At 40.5% G+C, this 23,862-nt stretch overlaps 1 protein-coding gene across 2 annotated transcripts in view; it reads left to right on the plus strand.

The window, feature by feature from the left end:
• The window catches only part of LOC135205894 (uncharacterized), a 330,705-nt gene that overhangs the window by 52,508 nt on the left and 254,335 nt on the right, over positions 1 to 23,862 (plus strand). The gene's annotated exons all lie outside the window — the stretch shown is intronic.

The following is a 23,862-nucleotide window of genomic DNA, read 5'->3' on the forward strand; positions in this document are numbered from 1 at the left end:
ATTTTTATATATCTATAGTGTTCGGTGATTCTTCAAGGCTAATGGTGATCATCATTGAAACATAAAAAATTCTCCCCTCAAAATAGGAAATTTGGATTATCGTAACTGAGTAACTTTGGCACAGAAAAGAGGTCAGCTTCGATGGGTTAAGAATTTATCTTCAATTGTATCCGACAGTTGACAAAATTTTTGATCAAGTCCAAAACTTCGTAAAAAATTATACTGTATGAATTATGCTGGATTGTGTTTATAATTCAACACATTATAGTTGAGGATCTCTAATAGATCTTCTGACCAATCTTCTGGGAATAAGATTCGGAGTAAATTTTCAGTTTAGAGAAATGTTTCACTCAAAATAAGGTGGGGTATACCTCACAAAAGTGTGGGCTAACTTTGAGGGGCGTAAATCCAAGATGGCAGCCTCTGGCTTATGTCAAACCTATAAAACTCCATATCTTAGGGAAATTTCTCTTTAAAATGCATTTTTGGTATCTAGTTAGTATAAGTTTTTGAGGTCAACGATTGTTTGTTATGTTAAAGTTTAGTTTTCTCCTACATTTTCTGTTAAGAGTTAAAAATACTTGTTAAGTATCAGTCAAGTTTTTCACTGAAAAAATCACTGATTTGATATATAGGTAAAGACCCCAATTAGTACTCTTTCCCCAATTAGTACGCATTGATAAAAAAAAACTTCTCAGGAATTATGTAAGAAGAGTACTGCAATAAAAGAATATGTCAAGTAAAGCTTGACATCAATGTTAAATATGAAGTAACTTTTGAGCATTTATTTTGAAAGGAAATGGTGGGAAAAAAATATTTTGTGAAAATATCCAACAATTTTTACATATCCTTAGGAGAAATGTAAGAGTAGAAATTTCTGAAGAAACCACTTTTAAGATATACAACTGATAGCTTTCTTTCTTGTTTGCTTTCAGATATAAAGATGAGGGATTAAATTAGCTTCTGACACTAAGAAGAAAAAAAATACATGTAAGGGGGTGGGGGAGATGGGTGCGTACTAATTGGATCAAATAATATGGGTTACCCCAATTAGTACGCAGTTTTTCAAAACATATTTAGAAGGTTGTATGCAGTGTTGACATAATATTCCACCTTTGTCCTAAGTGCCTTTGACAAAAGGGTGAATTTCCAAAGAACATTTTAGGAGTGACTGCCTTATGAACTCTGGAACTTTTGCACCAGTTAGTACGCGCGTGTAAGACCCCATTTGTACGCACGTACTAATGGGTACTGATCACTTAGACGCGCGTACAGATACTTGTACGCAACATGAAATAATTTGTACGCACTTTAAATTATGCATGTCATTATGAGTTTTTACTTCCACAGGTTGTAGAAAGTTAATTATACAGTAATTAGGCCTAGCCTACATTCTTAAAAATGAAACCCGCAGTTAAACACACAAAGAACAGAGAGCCAAAAGGAAAACGAAGGCAGTATAGTGAAGAAGCTCTCAATGCTGCCATTCAAGATGTAACAGATTAAGTATCCCAGTACTTCATCAAAATTTAAAGAAGCAGGTCTATGATGATATTTCCTCTCTCTCTCTCTCTTTTACTTGCAATTTTTTGGCAGTAAATGGAGCCTGCATGTCTTTTATTTTTTATAGGATGGTTATGTCTTTTCGAGGTGCTGGTAGAAAACATAATGTACCAGAAGCCACAGTTAGGCATAAAATGTCTGGATTTTGTCCAAGAAACTGTAGCAAACCTGGTCCAAAGACACTGTTAACGGAGGCAGAGGAAGAAGTTTTGGTAAATTACATATGTCAATCCCGAAAGAGGGCACATCCTGTCACCAAACGTAATGTACTTTCTGCAGTCACGAGTATACTTCAGGAAGAAAAGGAAGAATGAATGCAAAGAAAAAAACCTCCCACTTTCCATGGAAATACCCCTGGAAAGAAGTGGTTTTCCCTATTTCTGAAAAGACATCCAAACATATGTTTTAGAACTCCAGAGTCACTTAGCAATGCAAGGAAAAATTTAAATGTTGCTACAATCAAACAATGGTTTAACCTAACCAGAGACTATTTACAAGAGGTTAATGCTTTGGATATCTTGAATGATTCCTCCAGAATTTATAACATTGATGAATCTGGCTTTACGCTCTCACCTAAACATGGACGAGTCCTTGCAATTAAAGGATCAAAGCACGTTTTTGAGGAAGTTTCAGTGTATGAGAAAGCAAATATCACAGTACTAGCAAATGTATGTGCAAATGGTTCAGTACCACCACCAATGATAATATATCCAAGAAAGAGAATTAACATTATGATTGCTGAAAAATTCCCAGTGAAAATACAAAAGTGCCAGGTATCATCCAAAGGGCGAATGACAACACCCTAGGAGGTTTATGTGGCAAGGGACAGTTACTGTAATCAGTGGAGGCCTTTTATAATTATAAAATATAATAATAACCTCACCATGCCACTGGCTAGAGTTTTAGGCTAAACTTTTCCTTTCATTAACAACTTTACAACAGTATTACCGTTAAAGCCTATTCTTTTCATATCTTCAGGTGAAAGATAAGGATGATGGATGTTTAGCAGTGGCTTTTCTTAAGGAGAAAACTAAAGGATTTTACTTTACTCCTGAGGTAGAAGAATTGTCATACCCGGTGCACCCCGAAGAACTAGTCTTACAGCCACCAAAACCTCTCTCAATAAAAAGAACATTTGGATTCTCATTTCCCATTTCTCTGAAAGAGAGACTAAAGGCTTACTTTGAACAGTAGGAGACAAGTAGCAGCTTAGTATGAAAATTTTGTAATCAGTTTTAGAACTTTGATAAAGGTTTAAAACTGTTTTGCGACATCGCATTTTTTTTTTCATATTTCTACCTGTCATCTAAATGGCCCAGTAAACATAATTTTAGTTTTTTCTATCTATAAAAGCTTTCAAAACATTCATTTTGTTAGTTTATAATAATTTTCAGCATGTATTTTCCTCTATGAATGAAAAAAGCGGGGATAAAGTTAAATAAAGAACTATCGCTTCAAATTTGCATTTTATTATCATTGTGGCCGTAAAAATATAGGGAATGTTATGGCTATTTTGAAAAGTACCAGTCTTAAAATAGTCAGTAGACCTTCGATTCTGATATATTGGTCAGGCAGTTCAATATCTTGAAACATATGAGAAGTACAAGACAATGAGTACTAATTGGGTCAAGCGAGTGCAAAATAGGAAATAGTTATCCTAATCGTACGCACCCACATTTAATTCATCTATTTTCCAAGATAATGCACTCAGCCAAAATACCTCTATATATGTTATTGGGAATTTATCTGGGTTCACACTGATATCATTACTGATTCTCTAAGCCTTGTGGGTTTTTTTTGTGTACTAAAAACTTTGACGTAAGTGACGATTTCCGAGTACTAATTGGGGTCTTTACCCTAGGTACATAGGGTAGTACATATTTGAAAACTATAGATGATACATAATAGCACAGTTTTATTGGTAATTTGCAATGACTCTAAAGTGTCCATTAAAGTTCTTATCATTTGTGATATAACTGCTTAATGGGAGTCCTCCACTAGTATATATACATTAACCCTTAAACGCCGAAGCGGTAAAATAAAAATTGTCTTCCGTGTACCGGAGGTGTTTTGGAGTGAGCGCGGAAGCGGAAAAATTTTTTTTTTCAAAAAATCACAGCGTGCTTAGTTTTCAAGATTAAGAGTTCATTTTTGGCTCCTTTTTTTGTCATTGGCTGAAGTTTAGTATGCAACCATCAGAAATGGAAAAAATTATCATTATCATATATAAATAATGCAATATATGATAGCGCAAAAACGAAATTTCATATATAATTGTATTCAAATCGTGCTGTGTGCAAAACGGTAAAAAGTTACTTTTTTTCGTTGTAATGAACACTAAATTGCGATCATTTTGGTATATAACACATTGTAAAACGCTAAAAGCAACACAGAGAAAATATTATCACAAAATAATGCATGACTTCGTAACGCGCGTACATAAACAAATATTTTTTTCAAAAATTCACGATAAATTGAAATATTGTCCTAGAGACTTCCAATTTCTTTCAAAATGAAGACAAATGATTGATTATTACTATACTGTAAGATTATTAGCTTACAATATCTGATGAGTTAAAGTTGACCGAATGTCGAATTTTTTTATATATATTTTTTTTGTATGCAATTATTTAGGAAATTAAAAAAGCTACAACCTTCAAATATTTTTCGTTTTATTCTAGAAGAAATTGCGCACATTTTCCTATATAAAACTCTATGAAATGCCTAATATGAAACGGAGCAAATATTCTGAGAATGGGACGTATGCATTTCGGAGATTTGTGGCGGAGAATCCGCGCGCGGAGGGAAGGAAAGTTTCTTTTTTAAATTCACCATAAATCTAAATATTGTGCTACAGACTTCGAATTTGTTTCAAGATGAAGATAAATGACTGAATATTACAAGACTGTAAGAGTTTTAGCTTACAATTGCGTTTTTCGACCATTTCGGTAGAGTCAAAGTTGACCAAATGTGGTTTTTTCTATTTATCGTGATTTATATATACAAATATTTAAAAAATGAGAAAAGCTACAACCTTCAATTATTTTTTGTTGTATTCTACATGAAATTGCACACATTTTCATATATAAAACTTTATGTAACGGCTAATTTAAAATGGTGCAAACATTACCACAATGGCACATATGATTTTTTCGGAAGAGTTACCGCGCAGACGTAAAGAAAATGTTATTTTTTTCATAAATTCACCATAAATCGAAATATTGTGCCAGAGACTTTCAATTTGTTGCAAAATGAAGGTAAATGATTGAATATTACTAGAATATAAGCGTTTTAGCTTACAATTGCGTTTTTCGACCATTTCGGTAGTCAAAGTTGACCAAGGGTTGAAAATTTGTCACATCATTTTTTATATGAAAATATTTCAAAATTGATAAAAGCTACAACCATGGGTTGTTTTTAGTTGTATTGTGCATGAAATTGCGCACATATCCATACATAAAACTTTATGTAACGGCTAATTTTAAAATGGTGCGAACATTACCACAATCGCAGGTATGATTTTTTTCGGAAGAGTTACCGCGCGGACGTAAGGAAAAAGTTTTTTCATAAATTCACCATAAATCGAAATATTGTGCTAGAGACTTCTAATTAGTTGCAAAATTAAGGTAAATGATTGAATATTACTAAAATAAAAGAGTTTTAGCTTACCATTACATTTTTCGACCATTTCGGTAGAGTCAAAGTTGACCAAAGGTTGATATTTTGGCCCTTATCGTTATTTATATGAAAATATCTCAAAACTGATAAAAGCTACAATCATGAGTATTTTTTTGTTGTATTCTACATAAAAATGCGCACATTTCCATATATAGTACTTCATGTAACGGCTAATTTAAAATGGTACAAACATTATGTCAAAGTGACTAAATAATTTCCGAGATGTGTCTCAGATACTTTTTAGTGCGGCAAGAAAGAAATTCGCGCTTGCGCGCCCGCGTAACAATTGTAAACAAAACAACACCTTGATCCGTGAACTCCCAGCATCCTCCAAGGCGCATGATTCAAGAGTTTTCGGCTGGTAGGCCTAAAAGTATTTTTCCGCGAATTTTTAAAATTTTGTATGTCGACGTAAAATACGTCCAGTCGGCACCCGAGAGACAAAAAATGTTGACGTAAAATACGTCCAGTCGGCGTTTAAGGGTTAACTTGAACTGAACCCTTTTTTTTTTTTAGATCTGCTAAGCTATTAACAATAATCAATTTCATACATTCAACTTCCCTGTCAGATATATACTTAGCTATAGACTCCGTCGTCCCCGACAGAAATTCAAATTTCGCGGCACACACTACAGGTAGGTCAGGTGATCCCGCCGCCTGCCGCTGGGTGGCAGGAATAGGAACTATTACCGTTTTAAGCCAGATTTTTCTCTGTCGCGGTACTAGTAACATTGTTGCTAGTTCCTCCTGACTTGAATTTCGAATTTCATTACGCCGTTGATCTTTTGGACTGCTATTTGGTGACGTATTGGATCTTTGGTTTGGCATACGCTATTGTGGACTGTTTTTTGGATTTGGCTTTGGAATTTCTCATAATGTCTGACGTGTCGATTTCGTTCAGTGTGTGTGTGAATGAGAATTGTTTTGTGAGACTGCCGAAAGCTTCGGTGGATCCTCATACCACTTGTAAAAATTGTAGAGGGAATGTATGCTCTCAATTGAATACATGTGATGAGTGCAAGAATTTGAATGAGGAGGAATGGAAGTTGCTTAATTCCTACCTAAGAAAGTTGGAGAGAGATAGGGCTAGAAAAGCCTCTTCCAAGAGTGTAAGTAGGTCGGTCTCTAACGAGCCAGTTAGCGGACTATTGCCTGTTGATAACCCTATTGTTTCTCCCATACAGCTTTACCTTCCCGGATTATCGGACTCGGCAAGCTCAACATCTGAAATTGCGAGTCTGAAAGCTTCGCTTAAGCATATGGAACAAAAAATTAAAGAACTGGAAGGTAAGTGCAGTGAAAGTGTTCCCAGTGAAGTGGAGGGTGCGTCTGATCGGCTCTGTCTCGCTCCCAGGCCTAGACCTCTTTCAAGCTCCCAAGACCAGTGGAGAAGAAATGTCGAAAGCCGCAGGGAGGTTTCAGAGAATCCCCACCGGTCAGGCGTCCCCTCGGCAGATCCTGTAGTTACGTCCTGGGCTGCCAAGGATAGTCGTTGGAAAGACGTCCTGAAACAGTGTTTTTCTTCGTCTGATTCCTCATCTAAAAAAGGATGGAGTTCAGATAGATTGTCGAGACATTCGAAGAGATCTTGGAAGTCTCCTTCATTTGACTCAAGCCCTGAAGAATTTCCGGAAGAATATCCTCCGGAAAAGAGGAAGAAGAAGGTATATTCAGAAGCTCCTTCTCCTGCATCGGAAATTGGAAAGAGAGACGTAGCTACGAAGATGTTAGAGGATATGCAGAAACAGATATCTTCGCTAGTAGGAGTTCTTAAGTCTGATCCGCCTAGAAGGAAGGATAGATTTCTCCCGATCAAAAGATCCCGTCCTTCAGAACTATCTGAGAGCTCGGATGAGGCGCCTGCCAGAAGCCTGGCGCCAGCCAGATGTCAGGCTACTGTCAAGCGCAAAACGCCGTCAAGGCGACATGATATATATAGGGAACTTCCTACTAGAAAGAAAGCACATGAGATGTCCGAATCGAGGAGTAAAATTGGAACTCCCGAAATCGGACGAACTCCTGAAATGAGGCGCAAAGAGCCTGAAGCGCCTGAAGGGAGGCGCAAAGTAACTGAAGATCCTGGAACTCTTTTGGCGAGGCGAAAAGAGTCTGGAGCGCCTGAAATGAGGCGTAAAGCTCCTCAAGTAATAGAAATGAGGCGCAACGCGCCTGAAAAGCCTGAAGTGGCTAAAAGGAAATATTTAACTCCTGGAGAGCCTAGAGCGCCTGAAATGAAACATAGAGCGCCTGGAGAGCCTAGAACGCCTCAAAGGAAAAGCAAAGCGCCTAGAGAGCCTGAGGCGCCTGAAAGAAGAAGCAAAGCGCCTAAAGAGCCTGAGGCACCTGAAACGAGGCGCAAAGCGCCTGAAGAGCCTGAAGCGTCCGAATGGGGGCGCAAGGTGCCTGGAAAGCCTGAAGCGGCTGAAACAAGACGTAAAGCGTCTAGAGCGCCTGAAAGCAGGCGCAAGGATTTGTACAATCCAGAATACAGTTTGGATGAGTTATCGGAGTTTGAAGCGGACTTGGAGGCTCCTCTTTGGGATTTTTCTCAAAGATTTCAATTTTCCCCTGACAGGGTCTCTAGGTGTCGCACAGGTGATCGTAGCCCCTGTCGGGAAGGAATTGATCATGAAAAAAGGGAACGACATTTAAGGACTTCTCCTGGTAGGGACGAAAGTTGTCGCACAGGCGACCGTCGTCCTTGTCAGGAGGGCCTTAGGGTAAAAGAACAACATCGGCCTTCTCCTGGCAGGGACTCAAGATGTCGCACAAGCGACCGTAGCCCTTGTCAGGTTGCAGCCGGTGTTGCTAACAAGCCCTGTGCATTCCCGAGAGAGGAGTCCTCTGGTCGCACACTCTTCTCCGAATAAAACTCAACCGGAATTGGAGGATGTTTCGGACTCTGAAGAAAACAAGGGGGCAGGTCTTTCTGATTATAAGATATTAGCAGCCCTCTTGTTAAAAGAATTTGGAGAGTCTCTGAGTCCTGCTGCCCCTCCTTCTCCTCGGTCTTTATTTTCGAGTACGAAGGCTGCGAAGTCTTCCTCTTTCTTGAAGATGCAACCGACCATTTCAATGAAGAGGGCTTTGCAGTCGGTCGGAAATTGGCTTAAAACCAAGGAGGAGGCGGGGAAGACTGTGTTTACCTGCCCCCCTTCCAGGCTATCCGGGAAGAGAGGGATTTGGTATAGCACAGGAGAATCTATGGGACTTTCTCTTCCCTCATCTGCTGAGGCGGACTTCTCGACCTTGGTGGATTCGGCAAGGAGGCATGCACTTCCATCGGGGGGGGCCAAAAAAAAAACCCAAGGCTGGGGGTACAATGTTTCCTGAAATGGACCATCTCCTAAAGGGAATATTCCATGTCTTGGAAGTTTTTAACTTCCTAGATTGGTCCCTTGGGGCTTTGGCCAACAAGATGCAAGACCCTCAGTTTTTGGAACCAGAAGTCTTGCATAGTGTTTTGGCATGCATGGACAAGGCAGTGCAGGACGGATCGGCTGAGTGGCATCCTTGTTCGGGACAGGAGTATTAAAGAAGAGGTGGGGCTGTCTTTGGTTCATTTCTTACCAAAGCAGTCTCTCCAGTACAGAGGGCTTCTCTTTTATACGCCCCTCTGTCTAAACAGCTGTTTCCTTCTCAGTTGGTAAAGGACATTTCCCATACGCTTACTGAGAAGGCAACACAGGATTTGCTGGTACATTCTGCTAAGAAGCCTAGACCAGCTGCTTCTGTCTCGAAGAGGGAGCCAAGACCTGCCCAACAGCCCTTTCGAGGTAGAGCTTTTAGCCGAGCCCCAAGGAAGAGAGGAGGAGAGGAGGAAGATCTTCCATTAGAGTTCCAAAGAAGAACGCAAAATGAGATTCCAGTCCTCCAATCACCAGTAGGGGCCAGACTTCTGGGATTCTCGGAAGCATGGGCTTCAATGAAAGCAGAGTCTTGGTCTCTACAAGTGCTGAGGAAAGGATACCTCATCCCCTTCAAGAACAGACCTCCACTGACGACAACTCCGAGGGAGCTTTCAGCGAGATACAAAGACCCTGTAAAGAGAGAGATCCTTCTTGGGTTGGTGCAGCAAATGTTGGAGAAAGAGGCCATCGAGGTAGTACAGGATCCGCACTCCCGAGGTTTTTACAATCGCCTATTTTTGGTGCCGAAAGCCTCGGGGGGGTGGAGGCCGGTCCTGGACGTGAGTGCATTGAATTGCTTCGTGGAGAAGACAAAGTTCTCCATGGAGACATCCAACTTGGTTCTCTCTGCTCTCCGTCCAGGAGATTGGATGGTCTCCCTCGACCTGCAAGATGCATACTTTCACGTCCCCCTGCATCATTCGTCGAAGAAATATCTTCGATTCATGGTGCAGGGAAGGATTTATCAGTTCAGGGCTTTGTGTTTCGGCCTCTCGACGGCTCCTCAGGTGTTTACAGCGTTGATGAGAAACGTAGCAAGATGGCTACATCTGAAGGGGGTGAGGATATCTCTTTACCTAGACGATTGGCTTATAAGAGCGCAGACAAGACAAAAGTGCTTGGAGGACTTGGAGATAGCTCTTCAATTGACCAGATCTCTCGGATTGCTCGTAAACCTCGAGAAGTCTCACACAATCCCCAGTCAGACTATCGTCTATCTGGGGATTCGGATGGATTCTCGGGATTTTCGAGCGTATCCATCCCAGGAAAGAATCTCGAAAGGGTTGGAAAAAATCTGTCTTCCAAGAGAAAGAACAAAGCTCAGCGAGGGAATGGCTCAGTCTTCTGGGCACTCTTTCCTCGCTGGAGCAGTTCATCTCTCTAGGGAGACTGAATCTGAGACCCTTGCAGTTCCATCTCAGAAGGAGTTGGAACAGAAGAAAAGGAGATCTTTTGGATACCTTTCCTATAGGGAAGAGTATCAAACCACCTTTACGATGGTGTTTAGAACCACTGAGAAGAAACGAAGGAGTGTCCTTGGCCCTTCAGAACCCTCACCTAGTGTTATTCTCAGACGCTTCGGACACGGGGTGGGGAGCAACACTAGGGACAAAGGAAGTGTCTGGCAGTTGGACAGAAGAACAGAAGGCCTGGCACATAAATGCAAAGGAACTCTTAGCAGTGCACTTAGCACTGCAGTTTTTCGAGAACGAAGTCAGAGGCGTGGTGGTCCAAGTCAACTCGGACAACACCACGGCTCTGCTTATATAAGAAAACAAGGGGGACACACTCTTTCTCCCTTTACCAACTAGCAAGGGATCTGTTGATATGGGCAGAAGAAAGAGGGATTCGACTCCTGACGAGGTTTGTTCAAGGAGGGAAGAATATAAGAGCAGACAGATTGAGCAGGAAAAACCAGGTCCTTCCAACAGAGTGGACCCTTCATTCACAAGTCTGCCAGCAACTATGGTCTCTTTGGGGGAAGCCTCAAGTGGACCTGTTTGCAACATTCCTATCCAGGAGGATGGAGAACTTTTGCTCGTTGGGGGACGATCCCAGAGCATTATCCATAGATGCCATGCTCATGGATTGGAAGGGCATAGACGCTTATGTGTTTCCCCATTCAAAGATGCTGGGGGAAGTAATGAGAAAGTTCGTGTCCTCTGAGGGAATGAGGATGACATTGATCGCTCCTTATTGGCCTGCAAGAGAATGGTTCACAGAGGTACAGGAATGGATAGTGGACTTCCCCAGATCTCTTCCCGAAAGGGCAGATCTGCTCAAACAACCCCACTTCGAGAGATATCACAAAAATATCCACGCTCTCGCTCTGACTGCCTTTCGACTATCGAAAGACTGGTCAGAGCGAGAGGCTTTTCTCGCAAAGCGGCAAAAGCAATTGCTGGAGCAAGAAGGTCCTCAACCATGCGGATATACCAATCGAAGTGGGAAGTTTTCCGTAGATGGTGTAAGGCGAAGAAGCTGTCCTCCTCTGATACCTCTGTGACCGAAATTGCTGATTTTCTTTTGTTTTTACGAGAAGAATCTCATCTGGCAGTGTCAACCATTAAAGGTTATAAGAGCATGTTATCAGCTGTGTTCAGGAATAGGGGCCTGAACATAGAGAATAACAAAGATCTGCATGATTTAATTAGATCATTTGAAACTACAAAATTAGAACTTCTCTCACCCCTAGTTGGAATCTGGATGTGGTTCTCAAATATCTTATGTCGGAGAGATTTGAACCTCCCGATAAAGCTACTTTCCGGGACTTGACTAGAAAATGCATTTTCTTAATAGCTCTCGCCACTGCGAAAAATGTGAGTGAGCTGCAAGCGCTTGACTCTAGAGTGGGTTTTAAGAAGGATTCAGCTGTATTGTTCTTTAAACCTTTATTTCTAGCTAAAAATGAAAACCCCTCGAGACCTTGGCCTAGGACTTTTGAAGTAAAAGGCCTTTCTCAATTAGTTGGGAATGAAATGGAAAGAACTTTATGTCCTGTGAGAACTTTGAAGTTTTACCTGCAGAAGAAGAAGCAGTTGCAGGTTGCAATCAAAGTTTATGGTGTGCAGTTTAAAGGACCCTAGAAGAGCTATGTCAAAGAATGCCTTAGCATTTTTTGTTAGGAACATCATAACTGAGCCCACATTGAGCTGTGATAGTGAGGCATATAAGACCTTAAGGGTAAAAGCACACGAAGTACGTGCAGTCGCTACATCATTGTCGTTCAACAAGAACATGTCAATGAAGAACATCTTAGCGGCCACGTATTGGAGCTGTAACTCAGTGTTCGCCTCACATTACTTGAAAGATGTGAGAGTGACATATGAGAAATGCTTCTCTCTAGGGCCCTATGTATCAGCGGATACAGTGCTGGGGAAAGGGGAGAAGACTGATCCTTAATATTGATTTTTGTCCTTATATTTTATATTGTGATTTAAAAATTATTGGAGTTGAGTTTTTTAGGTTGTTTGAAAGGTGTTTGGGGATAACGCCTTTCAATCATATTTACTAATCCACGGTTAGGATCGGGTGATCGGGATCAGGATTTACTCCTTTATATGCCAAGAGGCATAGGTATATTGTCATGTAAGTGAATAAGACTCCAGTGACAATTGCCATTAGGTTCTGTTGAGTAAGTGGATAAGACCCCATTGACAGTCCTTTTCAAGAGTTCTCAGCCATAGGGCACACCCTCGCTGAAGCTTTTGAGGCGAAGCAGACTTCTCAGCACAAGCTAAGAAATCTTCCGCCTAAACAGGTAGGAACTAGGGTATTATTAATTAACTTGTATTACCTACAACATATGTTGTTTACCTATTAGGTCAGTAATTAGCTGTCTCTTGCCCTCCGCCAAAGGTGCCAATCAGCTAAGTATATATCTGACAGGGAAGTTGAATGTATGAAAATGATATTGTTATTGTACAATAAAGTTTCATACATACTTACCTGGCAGATAAATACGATCGTATGGCCCACCCAACCTCCCCTCAGGAGACAGGTGGAAGAGAAAAATCTGGCTTAAAACGGTAATAGTTCCTATTCCTGCCACCCAGCGGCAGGCGGCGGGATCACCTGACCTACCTGTAGTGTGTGCCGCGAAATTTGAATTTCTGTCTGGGACGACGGAGTCTATAGCTAAGTATATATCTGCCAGGTAAGTATGTATGAAACTTTATTGTACAATAACAATATCATTCTTATTAATATAGGATACCTCCATGTAGTGTCAAAAAAGACTGCTACAGTTATTTGTTTTCGTTCAAATCCTCTGCGTATACGGTCTTCTAGGATAGAGAGAGAATCTAATGTAGACCTGTTACACAGTGACCCAAATTGAGTGGATGTTAAAATTTTGTTTTCTCGAATGTGCCATGTAGTCGAGCATTTACCATCTTTTCAAGTAATTTGGATAAGCAACTTGTTACAGATATTGGTCTGTAATTATTAACATTGCTTGGATCCTTTCCAGGTTTGGGGATAGGAATAATTATAGCTTTATGCCATTCACCAGGAAATAAATTCTAAAGCCATAAATGATTATAAAATTGTAATAAGTATGACTTTGCCAAAGGTGCTAAGTGGTCGATCATCTCAAAACATATTCCAACTCTTCCATATTAAATTTTCTGTTATAATATATATCTTGTATTTCAAAATTTATTGTTAGTTCTTCATTATTTTTCTTTGTGCGGAATTGTTTATCTAAATTTTTATTGCTACTTACTTTTCTTAGTTTTCTCCTATTATATTACTTATTTCTTTTCGATCAAGTATTCTTTTTCCATCTTTCAATATGGCCTGTCTAGGTGGTTTAACATGGGTACCATCTATTTTTCTGAATTTTTCCCAGATTTTTTAGTATGGCAGTATTATTAGAGATCTGATACATATTTCCTCCATGAAGGTGTTCTTCCTTGAATTACTTCCTTTTAAAATTTTGCAGATATTTTGTTGTATATAGGTTTTAATGTATCAATTTCTAGTAATAATATAGTAATTTTTTGTAAAGTTCCTTCTAATATTGGTAACGTTATATTTATTTTACTGAACTTTCAAATAAATTATCTAGTCGTCCCCCTATTGAGTGTTTTATATTAGTAAGCTCTGTTAGTTTATCAGACCACCATGGGACTTAGTGTTTTGTTGGATGGGGCTTTGACTTTGGTATTGCTTGATCAGCAGCCTTTTTAATGAAATCAACAAGAATTTTGTTGGTTTCATTATGGTCTTTTAAATATTCAAATGGTTGGATATTTCTTGTGTGCATTTCATATTTCTCCCAATCTGCTCTATTAATGTTACAATGAGAAACATGTTTTGCAGGATTATTATGTAATAAGGATATTAATATTGGGAAATGATCACTGGTGTGCAAGTCATCAAACTATATTCCAATCTATTCTGTCAACTATGTGTTGTACAAAGAGTTAGGTCTACCGAGGAAAAAATGTTCCATGTGTTTTCGAAAAATATGTACATACTAATTTCGTCATCATTTATACAGTAAATGTCGTTTGACTCAATGAACTCTTCAATTTTACTCCCTGCTCTATTTGAGATTGTACAGTTACAGTCCCATATCGGGTTGTGAGCATTAAAATCCCCTACTGTCAATGTAGGTTCTCCGGCATTGCCAAACAAATCCCTAAGTTTTTCTATGTCGTAATTTTTGTTAGGTGCTAAGTGGTCGATCATCTCAAAACATATTCCAACTCTTCCATATTAAATTTTCTGTTATTATATACATATATCTTGTGTTTCAAAATTTATTGTTTGTTCTTCCTTATTTTTCTTTGTGCGGAATTGTTCATCTAAATTTTTATCGCTACTTACTTTTGCTAAGTTTTCTCCAATGCGAAAAATTTAACGGCTCTACATACGAAAAGTTTTCAAGATAAGAAAGGTTTCTGAAAGTCCGAGATTTGCCCGGATAACAATTTTGAAACTCGCGCCGCCATCTTAGTACAGGCAGTCCCCGGGTTACGACGGGGGTTCCGTTCTTAAGACGTGTCGTAACCTGAAAATCGTCCTAAGCCGGAACGACGTCGGAAAAATGTCTTAAACTAATAAAAAGTTATAAAAACCTTACTTGTAATCCTTTGGTTACACTACATGTAGTTTCCTTAAGTTTGATGTACAACCTGGAGTTATATTTTCTTCAGAAAATGTTGGTTCTTGAAGGTAAAAACCTTATTATAACCCTTAGGTTACAGTTACACTACATGTATAGCTTCCTGAAGTTTTATGTACAACCTGGAGTAATATTTTCATCAGAAAATGGTTGTTTTTGAAGGTAAAATCCTTATTGTAATCCTTTGGTTACAGTTGCACTACCTGTATAGTTTCCTGAAGTTTGATGTACAACCTGGAGTTACATATTTTCATCCAAAAATGGTGTTTCTGGAAGGTAAAAGTATACACAATTAATACAAAATACTACACAAAGTCCTGAATGCAATATGTAAATTAGAGTATATCAAGAGTAAAAGAGTTAATGTATGTATAATTCCTTACTTTTAGTTTAAAGTTGTTGTGCTATGTAACCCTGGACAAAGTTTTATGTGGCCACATAGCCTACATCATTCAGGGGATTCTGGGCTTCTGGAATGTACAAAAAATTATGTAAGTCAGTCCTCTATGCATAGTAAGTTACATACAGTATACCATACAGTGGTTTATAAGTTAATGTATGTGTAATTCCTTACTTTTAGTTTAAAGTTGTTGTGCTATGTAACCCTGGACAAAGTTTTATGTGGCCCCATAGCCTACATCATTCAGGGGGTTCTGGGATTCTGGAATGTACTTAAAATATTATGTAAGTCCTCTATGCATAGTAAGTTACATACAGTATACCATACAGTGGTTTATAAGATATGACATATAGTATAAAACTTAGTTAATGTATGTATAATTCCTTACTTTTAGTTTAAAGTTGTTGTGCTATGTAAACCTGGACAACTTTTTGGAGCGCCTGCCGATTGGTCGGGCACGAGTACTTTCTGCTAGAGCATCGGCGGACGAATACAAACAAGATGGCGGCCATTTGTTTTGGCGCTAGTTTTGAAAACGTGTAGTGTTGGAAAACCCGAAAACCTAAAAAAAAAACAAAAAAACGGTAATGGGGGGGGGGACTCTATGGGGAACCGGGGTTTTTGGGTGGGGGGAGAACACAAGAGTTTTGGTTAAAAGTAAATGAAAACGGTAAGGGGGGACCTATTGGGAAACCGGGGTTTTTTGGGTGGGGAGAGAGGCAGACGACGACAATGAAAAAGGAAAACCACGAAACCCTAGCAGACGGAACCCGTGGCCAACTAAACTGTAGCAGCTCCTCCCCATACTCAGTTTAGTTGGCCACGTTTAATGTCTACTAGTTAATCGGTTCATGAGATGTGTGGCCTAGGTTACTAAACTGTCCCCCTGCTCAACATTCGTAGACTGAACATATGGGCTATTAGCCTAATAGAACGTTCATGTATGAAATGCGGTACATGGCCAACTGAACTGATCGTAACCAAACGAACCAACCTAACCAAACTTAGGACCCCTAACACTGTTTTCGTTGGCCTACTTTGGAAAAAAGAGAAAGATGCGGAAATCCACGAAACGGCTGTGGTTCAACATTCGTAGACCGAACATATGGGCTATTAGCCTAGTAGAACGTTCATGTATGAAATGCGGTACATGGCCAACTGAACTGATCGTAACCAAACGAACCAACCTAACCAAACTTAGGACCCCTAACACTGTTTTCATTGGCCTACTTTGGAAAAAAGAGAAAGATGCGGAAATCCACGAAACGGCTGTGGTTGACCCCTACTCTGCATTCGTAGACCGAACATAGCCCAAGCAAAGGTTTTTGCACAAGATGCATAGAAAAAAAAAACGAATGTACCTAACTAAAAATGACCGTAACGAAACGAACCCACCTAAGCCGAGTTAGAACTGGTGGACTAACACTGTTTTCGTTGGCCTACTTTGAAAAAAAATAAAGATAATTGAATCGAGCAAGCTCGTATGTTCTGGAAAAAAAAAAAAAGTATAAAACCGGACTTACCTTTCTTGGGTTGGAAATCGGAAATCGGCAGACAAGTCGGACGGGTAGAACTAAAGCTGGAAATCGGAATCGTCAGACAATTCGGACGGTTCGAACCTTCCTCTCTTCGGAGCTGGCTGGAGTGATTTTGGCGGGATCGGGCCGGATGAAATTGGGGGGAGAAACACTCGTGTTTTCAACGGATCCGTTTGGGTGGAGCGATCTATCAATGATTGTTGCGTTTCAGTGGAATTAGACCGCATTTTGACGGGTGTTGAAACTACTCTATTTAATGGATATGCACGTTTAACTAATTCTAAAAATGCTTTAAAAGGACAATCTACATTTGAAAGGTAACGCTTCTTAATGCAATACATGGAAAAATATGAACTATATATAATTTTTTACTGTACCACTTCTAGGCAAAACATTTCGTTTCAAGACCCGCCATGTGGATTCTATTGTGTTTGTGTGTATGCGTTTATCATCGGGATCAACAAAATATAGTGAATGGTTTACGTTGAGGTGTGTTTTGAAATGCTGACTTAAAGTGTGGTAGGATTTCCAACAATCTGAAATTACGGTTGACTCTGGATGAATGTTTTCAATTAAAATTGGGAGGAGTGTTTCTACAGATCTATCGGGAACAACTTGAAAGAATGTGTCCTTTGTTTTTATACATTCAACTTACCCGTCAGATATATACATAGCTATTACTCCGTCGTCCGACAGAAATTCGAAATTCGCGGCACACGTGGCAGGTAGGTCAGGTGATCTACCCCCCCGCCGCTGGGTGGCGGGAATAGGAACCATACCCGTTTTCTAATTCATAATTTTTCTGTCGCTGGAATGTAAACAACGTTTGCAGTTCCTCCTGATGGATTTTCGTGTTTCATCGCCATCGATCGTCTGGGCTAACTTTTACAGGGAATAATGGATCTTTGTTCGGCATACGCTTTTTGTTAACTTTTTGATAATATTAAACTTCGAAAATTTCGGGAAGATTAGTTGACGTGTAACTACCGAAGTTTTCGGTAGACCTCATGCACTTCACGAAAGTGAATTACTTATACTTTCATGAAAGGGAATATTTATTCGTTAATACAAATAAGTGTTAGTTTGATTGAGAAATGTATATCTTTCTTCCTAGTTGGGGAAGTCAGAAAAGTAACTATCCTTTAGAAGCTTTATTAGGCTCTTGTGTTAACGAGCATTATAGTAGTAACAGTACTAGTAGTTGTTGCATCCTCATCACCTTCTTACTCCGCAGAATCTACAATATCATATTTGCAAATTGTAGACTTTGGATATAGTTCAAATGCGAACTCTTTGAACGTAAGAAGTGAATATAGTGTTCCCCCATTACAATGGAGGGTGCGTCTGATCGGCTCTGTCTCGCTCTCAGGTCTAGACCTCTTCCAAGCTCACAAGCCCAGAGGAGAAGGAAGTCGAAAACCGTAAGGAGGTTTCAGAGAATCCCCCACCGGTCAGGCGTCCCCTCGGCAGGTTCTGTAGAGCGTCCCAGACTGCCAGGGATAGCCATTGGAAAGGCATCCTAAAACAGTGTTTCTCCCTTTTTATGCCTACGGTTCCATGATGGATAGGAGAACTTCGAATGAATGAATTTGACGAAGATCCTCGTATAATGCCTTCTGGTACAATTATTCAAAATGAGAATGACTTTAATCGATCCACCTTTCGAATCAGGCGACGATTTAGCGCCTTCTAATATTAGAGATCATTCGATAACATTTGTGATAAAGTCATTGTTCGAACATTTTTTTTTCGCAACTAAGACGAGAACGCTATCCCATGGAGGTATGAATTTGTTATTTCAACATAAGATTCCCCATCGGTGCATTTTTAGATATAGATCTATTCTGATTAGAATGATTTAGATTATTTGTCAATCGAATGAATTATATGGATCTCGTTGAGTGATAAAGCATATATGTATGACTTTTAAGCTTCTAGCTCCTACCATGCTTAGGACAAATCGCCTTAGGCTACGGTATGGCATGGCATATTCACATACCGAAATTTATGCTATAATGGTCAACTGAAATCCTTACAAAATATCCTAAATTAATACGGTTTACCTTAATGTAACAGTATTATAGAGTATTCTGTTACGCTAGAGTATGAGTTATATGATGCTTTCGTGTTTTCGAGAAGTGATCGGAGAAGCATATCTTTATTGGTGAATTGAGAGTAGGATAGAAACATTTTTCTTAGTGTTAGAAGAGGTTTCCATGAATTACCAGTACCCTTCTAGGACTTTCCTAGGAAGAAATTGTTTAAAAGGATTGTTTAGACGACACCTATTTAGTTTCTAGACTTGTCGAAGTCTCGTTCGCTTAATTATGCTTATATAAAACTTCCTGAAGCTCGATAAAAATTTTAATAGATTCCTTTATTAAATGGAGTAACTGGCAACTAACTGGAAAAGGGAAGGCCAGTCGGCTTTCGAAGAGCTGCGTTCGCTTTGAAATTGAGAGAGAGACCAGCGGCAGTACCATGTTGTTCTCAGTCGTGACCCGGTCGGTTACAGCTCTCTCTCCTGCGGAATGGGATAACTAACCGTATTTCTTCCCTACAATCGTGGTCTTAGCCTCGGATTGAGGGAATACTGAAGCTATCATAATAAAATATTGTCTGCCTTTTGTTAGGAAGCTTTCGATAAGAAAGATATTACAACCTTTCAATGCTGTTTACCGTAGATAACATGATTAAAAGCGATTCTAATGCAGCAGAACATTATATTATTCAATGCACTAATACTTACGAAAGCATGTCTTATTAGAGTACATACTTAGTGAGAAGAGAGATGTTAATAGAGTTTCACTTCAAGACTACGCTATGGTTAAGTCTTTCGAGAAAACGACACAACCGTATTTAAAATATTTCTTATTCGAAGAAAAAGAGGGAGGGGGATACGGAAGAATTAAGCGAGGACGCTACGAGGCGCGTGACGCCAACCAGAAGCACGACGCCTCCCAGGAGCGAGGCGCCAGGCAAGCGCCAGGACGCTACGAGGCGCGAGACGTCAACAAGAGCAGGACGCCTCTCAGGAGAGAGTCGCCAGGGCAAGCGTCAGGACGCTCCAAGCGGTTTGACGCCAGCCAGAAGCATGACGCCTCCCAGGAGCGAGGCGTTGAGGCAAGCGCCAGGACGCTACGAGGCGCGAGACGTCAACAAGAAGCGTGACGCCTCTCAGGAGAGAGTCGCCAGCAAGCGCGAGGACGCTCCAAAGCGGTTGACGCCAGCCAGAGCATGAACGCTCCCAGGAGCGCGGGGCGCTAGGCAAGCGCCAGGACGCTTCGAGGCGCGAGACGTCAACTAGAAGCGGGACGCCTCTCAGGAGAGAGGTGCGAGGCAAGCGCGAGGACGCTCCAAGGCGTGTGACGTCAACCAGAGGCGTGACTCCTCCCAGGAGAGAGGCGCCAGGTAAACGGGAGGACGCTGCAAGTCGCAAGACGCCAGCCAGAAGCGTGACGCCTCCCAGGAGCGAGGCGCCAACCAAGCGCAAGACATCAGGATCTCCAATTTCTCAGTATTTGGAGATAGACTTTCCAAGAGTTTTCCTCTTTGAGAACTGACACAAGATCAGTTTTTCCTGACAGGGAACACAAGTTATCGCACAGGCGGCCGTGGCCCTTGTCAGGATAAACTGAAATTGCGGAAGTCTCTAACAAGAAGACTTCTCATGTCAGGTGATATAGTGGTCGCATGAGCGACTTCTTTCTGGGGCAAAAGGAGTTGTTTTGGGAGAAACTTTCTTTGCCAGATCAACCCTCTACTGACAATTATTCTATAATCGCACAGGCGAACGTAGTTCGTGTCAGGATAAGTGGGTTCTTCTGCTTTATAGTCCTTTACATGGTGAAGAGAACCAATATCGTTAGAAGTCTCTCGTTTTCCTCAACCTTATGAGACAAGTGATAGAAAATATATCGGACTCATAAGTTAATCTGGGTGCAGGTTTTAGAAAGACCTTGGCAACCCTTTTTTATTGCACGTTTTTGGCTAGTCCCTTGAAAAACAATGCAGCTCCTCTTTCTCCTCTTTCATTGTTATTAACAGGATGTTATATTATCCTACTCCTATGTAAACATATAACAAGGGAGACCTTGTAATGTTTTGGTACTGGAAAAGACTCGTAGGAGCTCTCAGTATTGGTGAGAGACTCTTTCAAGTATCTGAACCGTACATTACGGCCTGATGTCCTAGGATAGGAATCTTGAATGATTCTCCTCGATCCTGGATCATTTATTAGGAGAATAGGATAATAATAATTTGTTCTTTTGCTGAAGAACGATGATAGAATTTTCCGTTCTCTCGTTGCCCAGGCACAAGGAAGGGAAGAAAGAATATGAGAGAGAGGTAGCAATTTATGCCATCTTTATTTTATAGAAAGGGGAATAAAATTTAGTTTTTTTTTTCCCCTACAATATAAACTCTTTACAGAATGTAAGACAAAGAGCGTCAAAGAAAGAGAGGATAATACGTTATGCCTCATTTTAGACTTAGAGAGGTTGGATTCACAGAGGTCATGTTCTTCTCACAGCAAGTTTTTGAAGTCTTTTCCAAGACAGTCTGAATATTCTTTCAGCATCTATTTTTAAATTGAACCTTAACAACCTCTCCACTCTGAGTTCTGTCTGCGTGCAGACTGACCAGAAGTGGACATGAATGAGAGGATGTTTCAAGGTAATGACAGTAGTCATGAATAAGATATATGATTACTGCAGATCGTGCGAGAGGGAATGAGGAAACTGTCTCTTCCGATACCTCTGTGAACCACATAGAGGTTTTTTCTTCCCTTTCAGAGGGAAGAATCACCTTGGTATATTTCTGCTATCAAAAGAAACGCAGTAAAACTCTATACTCTGTCTCTATAAAGGGAATTGGGAGATAGCCAGAGCATTAGATCTTCGGATCTTATACAATACCTCTATAACGACAAGACTAGGAGATCTATAATTTACAATGGGATCCTATTTGGGGCCTCAGATTCCGTGTTCTGACAAGAGGAACTGCTGCCTCATCAATGTTTCTCTTGGTACTAAAGGACCCAAAATGACAAGTGAAATTTTGGGCTTGGAATCTGGAATCAAATTCTAGAAAGACTAGGCAATGGGTTCCTGCCAGCATGGTATGTTTGGCAAGAACTAAACCTTTTATTCCTGGATCAATGCTTTCAGATAAAGGATTCGTTGTCCAGGCAATGTATTTTACATTCTCATCTACAAAAGGAGATAAGGTTTAAAACGTTTGCTGACAGAGTCTTTGGAATACGATGAGGGCTTAAAAAACCACTTCCCAGAAGGTTCGTAGAGATATTTAAAGAGCTAGAAATCAGGAATCCTCCCAATTTCAGCTCAGAATCTCCTTAGACTTCCAGGCTCTTTCCCTGCCTTCGTACAAGGATAGGGAAGATTTTGCAACAAGAGAACTCTTCAACATGTAGGAAGAGTGCTCGTTAGCAACGGAAGTATCAAGTATGATCCTCCTCGGAGGAAGACTGGTCTCTCGGACTATTAGATTTCCTATCGTCTACTGGATGTAGCTGACTAAAATTACCTCCCCTTGTTACGGAGGCCATAAGCTCAAAGTGAAACGCCAGCCAGGCGCGAGGCAACAGCCAGGCGCCAGCCAGGCGCGAGACGCCAGCCAGGCGCGAGACGCCAGGCAGGCGCGAGACGCCAGCCAGGCGCGAGGCGCCAGACTGGCGCGAGGAGCCAGGCAGGCGCGAAGCGCCAGCCAGGCGCAAGCCAGGCTCTGGGCTTCATCCAGAAGAGTTCTATTTCAAAGAAAGCCCTGGTCTTCTTTGGAACAGTGGAATCTCTAAAAGCACTTCTTGAGTAACTCGATTCCTTCAAACAGCTAATAATTTAAAAGCGCTTGAAGTGCAGGGATTTAAACAATTCTTGTTCTTTCCATAACAATATGTCGTGAGAGACATATTAGCTGTAATACGGGAGATGCACTCTGTGGTTGACTCCCTCTTTTGCAACGAAGGAGATCAAGTGGACCTTATGAGAGATCCTTCTCTCTTTATTATAAGTGTCCACGGATGCGTTGCTGGGATAGGGAGACGACACTGATCCTTAACTAGTGAATTATTTTTTAATTTTTTTTAACATAAGTGTATTATTTTCTGGGTTTATTTGAAATGAGTTTGGGGATAGCTCTTTTCAAATTAAGCACAAAACCCTCGTGTTAGGATCAGGTGATCGGGATCGGTGTTGTGCTCCTTAAAGTATGCCAATAGCATTGGTGTATTGTCATGTAAGTGGATAAGACCCCCATTGACAAATGACCACTAGATTCTGTCAAGTAAGTGGATAAGACCCCATTGACAGATCTACAAGAACTCTTAGCCATAGGTCACATCCTCGCTGAGGCTCTTGAGACGAAGCAGACTACTAGCAATAGCTAGGAAGTCGACCCTTCGTCTAAACACATAGGAACCAAGGTTTTATTTATTTATTACCTACAACGTATGTTGTTTACCTGTATATTCAGTAATAGCTGTCTTTTACCCTCCACCAATGGTGTGAATCAGCTATGTATATATCTGACGGGTAAGTTGAATGTATAAAAAATGATATTGTTATGATACAATAAAGTTTTATACATACTTACCTGGCAGATATATACAATTAAATGGCCCTCCCAGCCTCCCCTCAGGAGACAGCTGGAAGAAAAATTATGAATTAGAAAACGGGTATGGTTCCTATCCCGCCAGCAGCGGCGGGGGGGTAGTCACCTGACCTACCTGCCACGTGTGCCGCGAATTTCGAATTTCTGTCGGACAGACGGAGTAATAGCTATGTATATATCTGCCAGGTAAGTATGTATAAAACTTTATTGTATCATAACAATATCATTTTGCGATCAATCCCTCCAAGGACCCAACAACCATCGACACGTCTACCTTTATGGAATTTTCTCTTTTCCCAAATTTGGATTCGTCAATTTCCACGATGTGCCTGGCCCCCCGATTTTCCGGTTGTCCTACACCAAAATCTCAATACAAACTTCCCGACAGAAATTGTACAATCGACTATGGTATGGTCGAACCTATACCCAGAGTCATCCGTACATATGTCTGGGGAAGTTCGTAAAGCCCAGCAATGGATCAAGCCCAAAATAGTCTTGTAGGATAGGTGT

This window comes from Macrobrachium nipponense, chromosome 11 (assembly GCF_015104395.2).
Source record: "Macrobrachium nipponense isolate FS-2020 chromosome 11, ASM1510439v2, whole genome shotgun sequence".
NCBI classification, from domain to species: Eukaryota; Metazoa; Arthropoda; class Malacostraca; order Decapoda; family Palaemonidae; genus Macrobrachium; species Macrobrachium nipponense.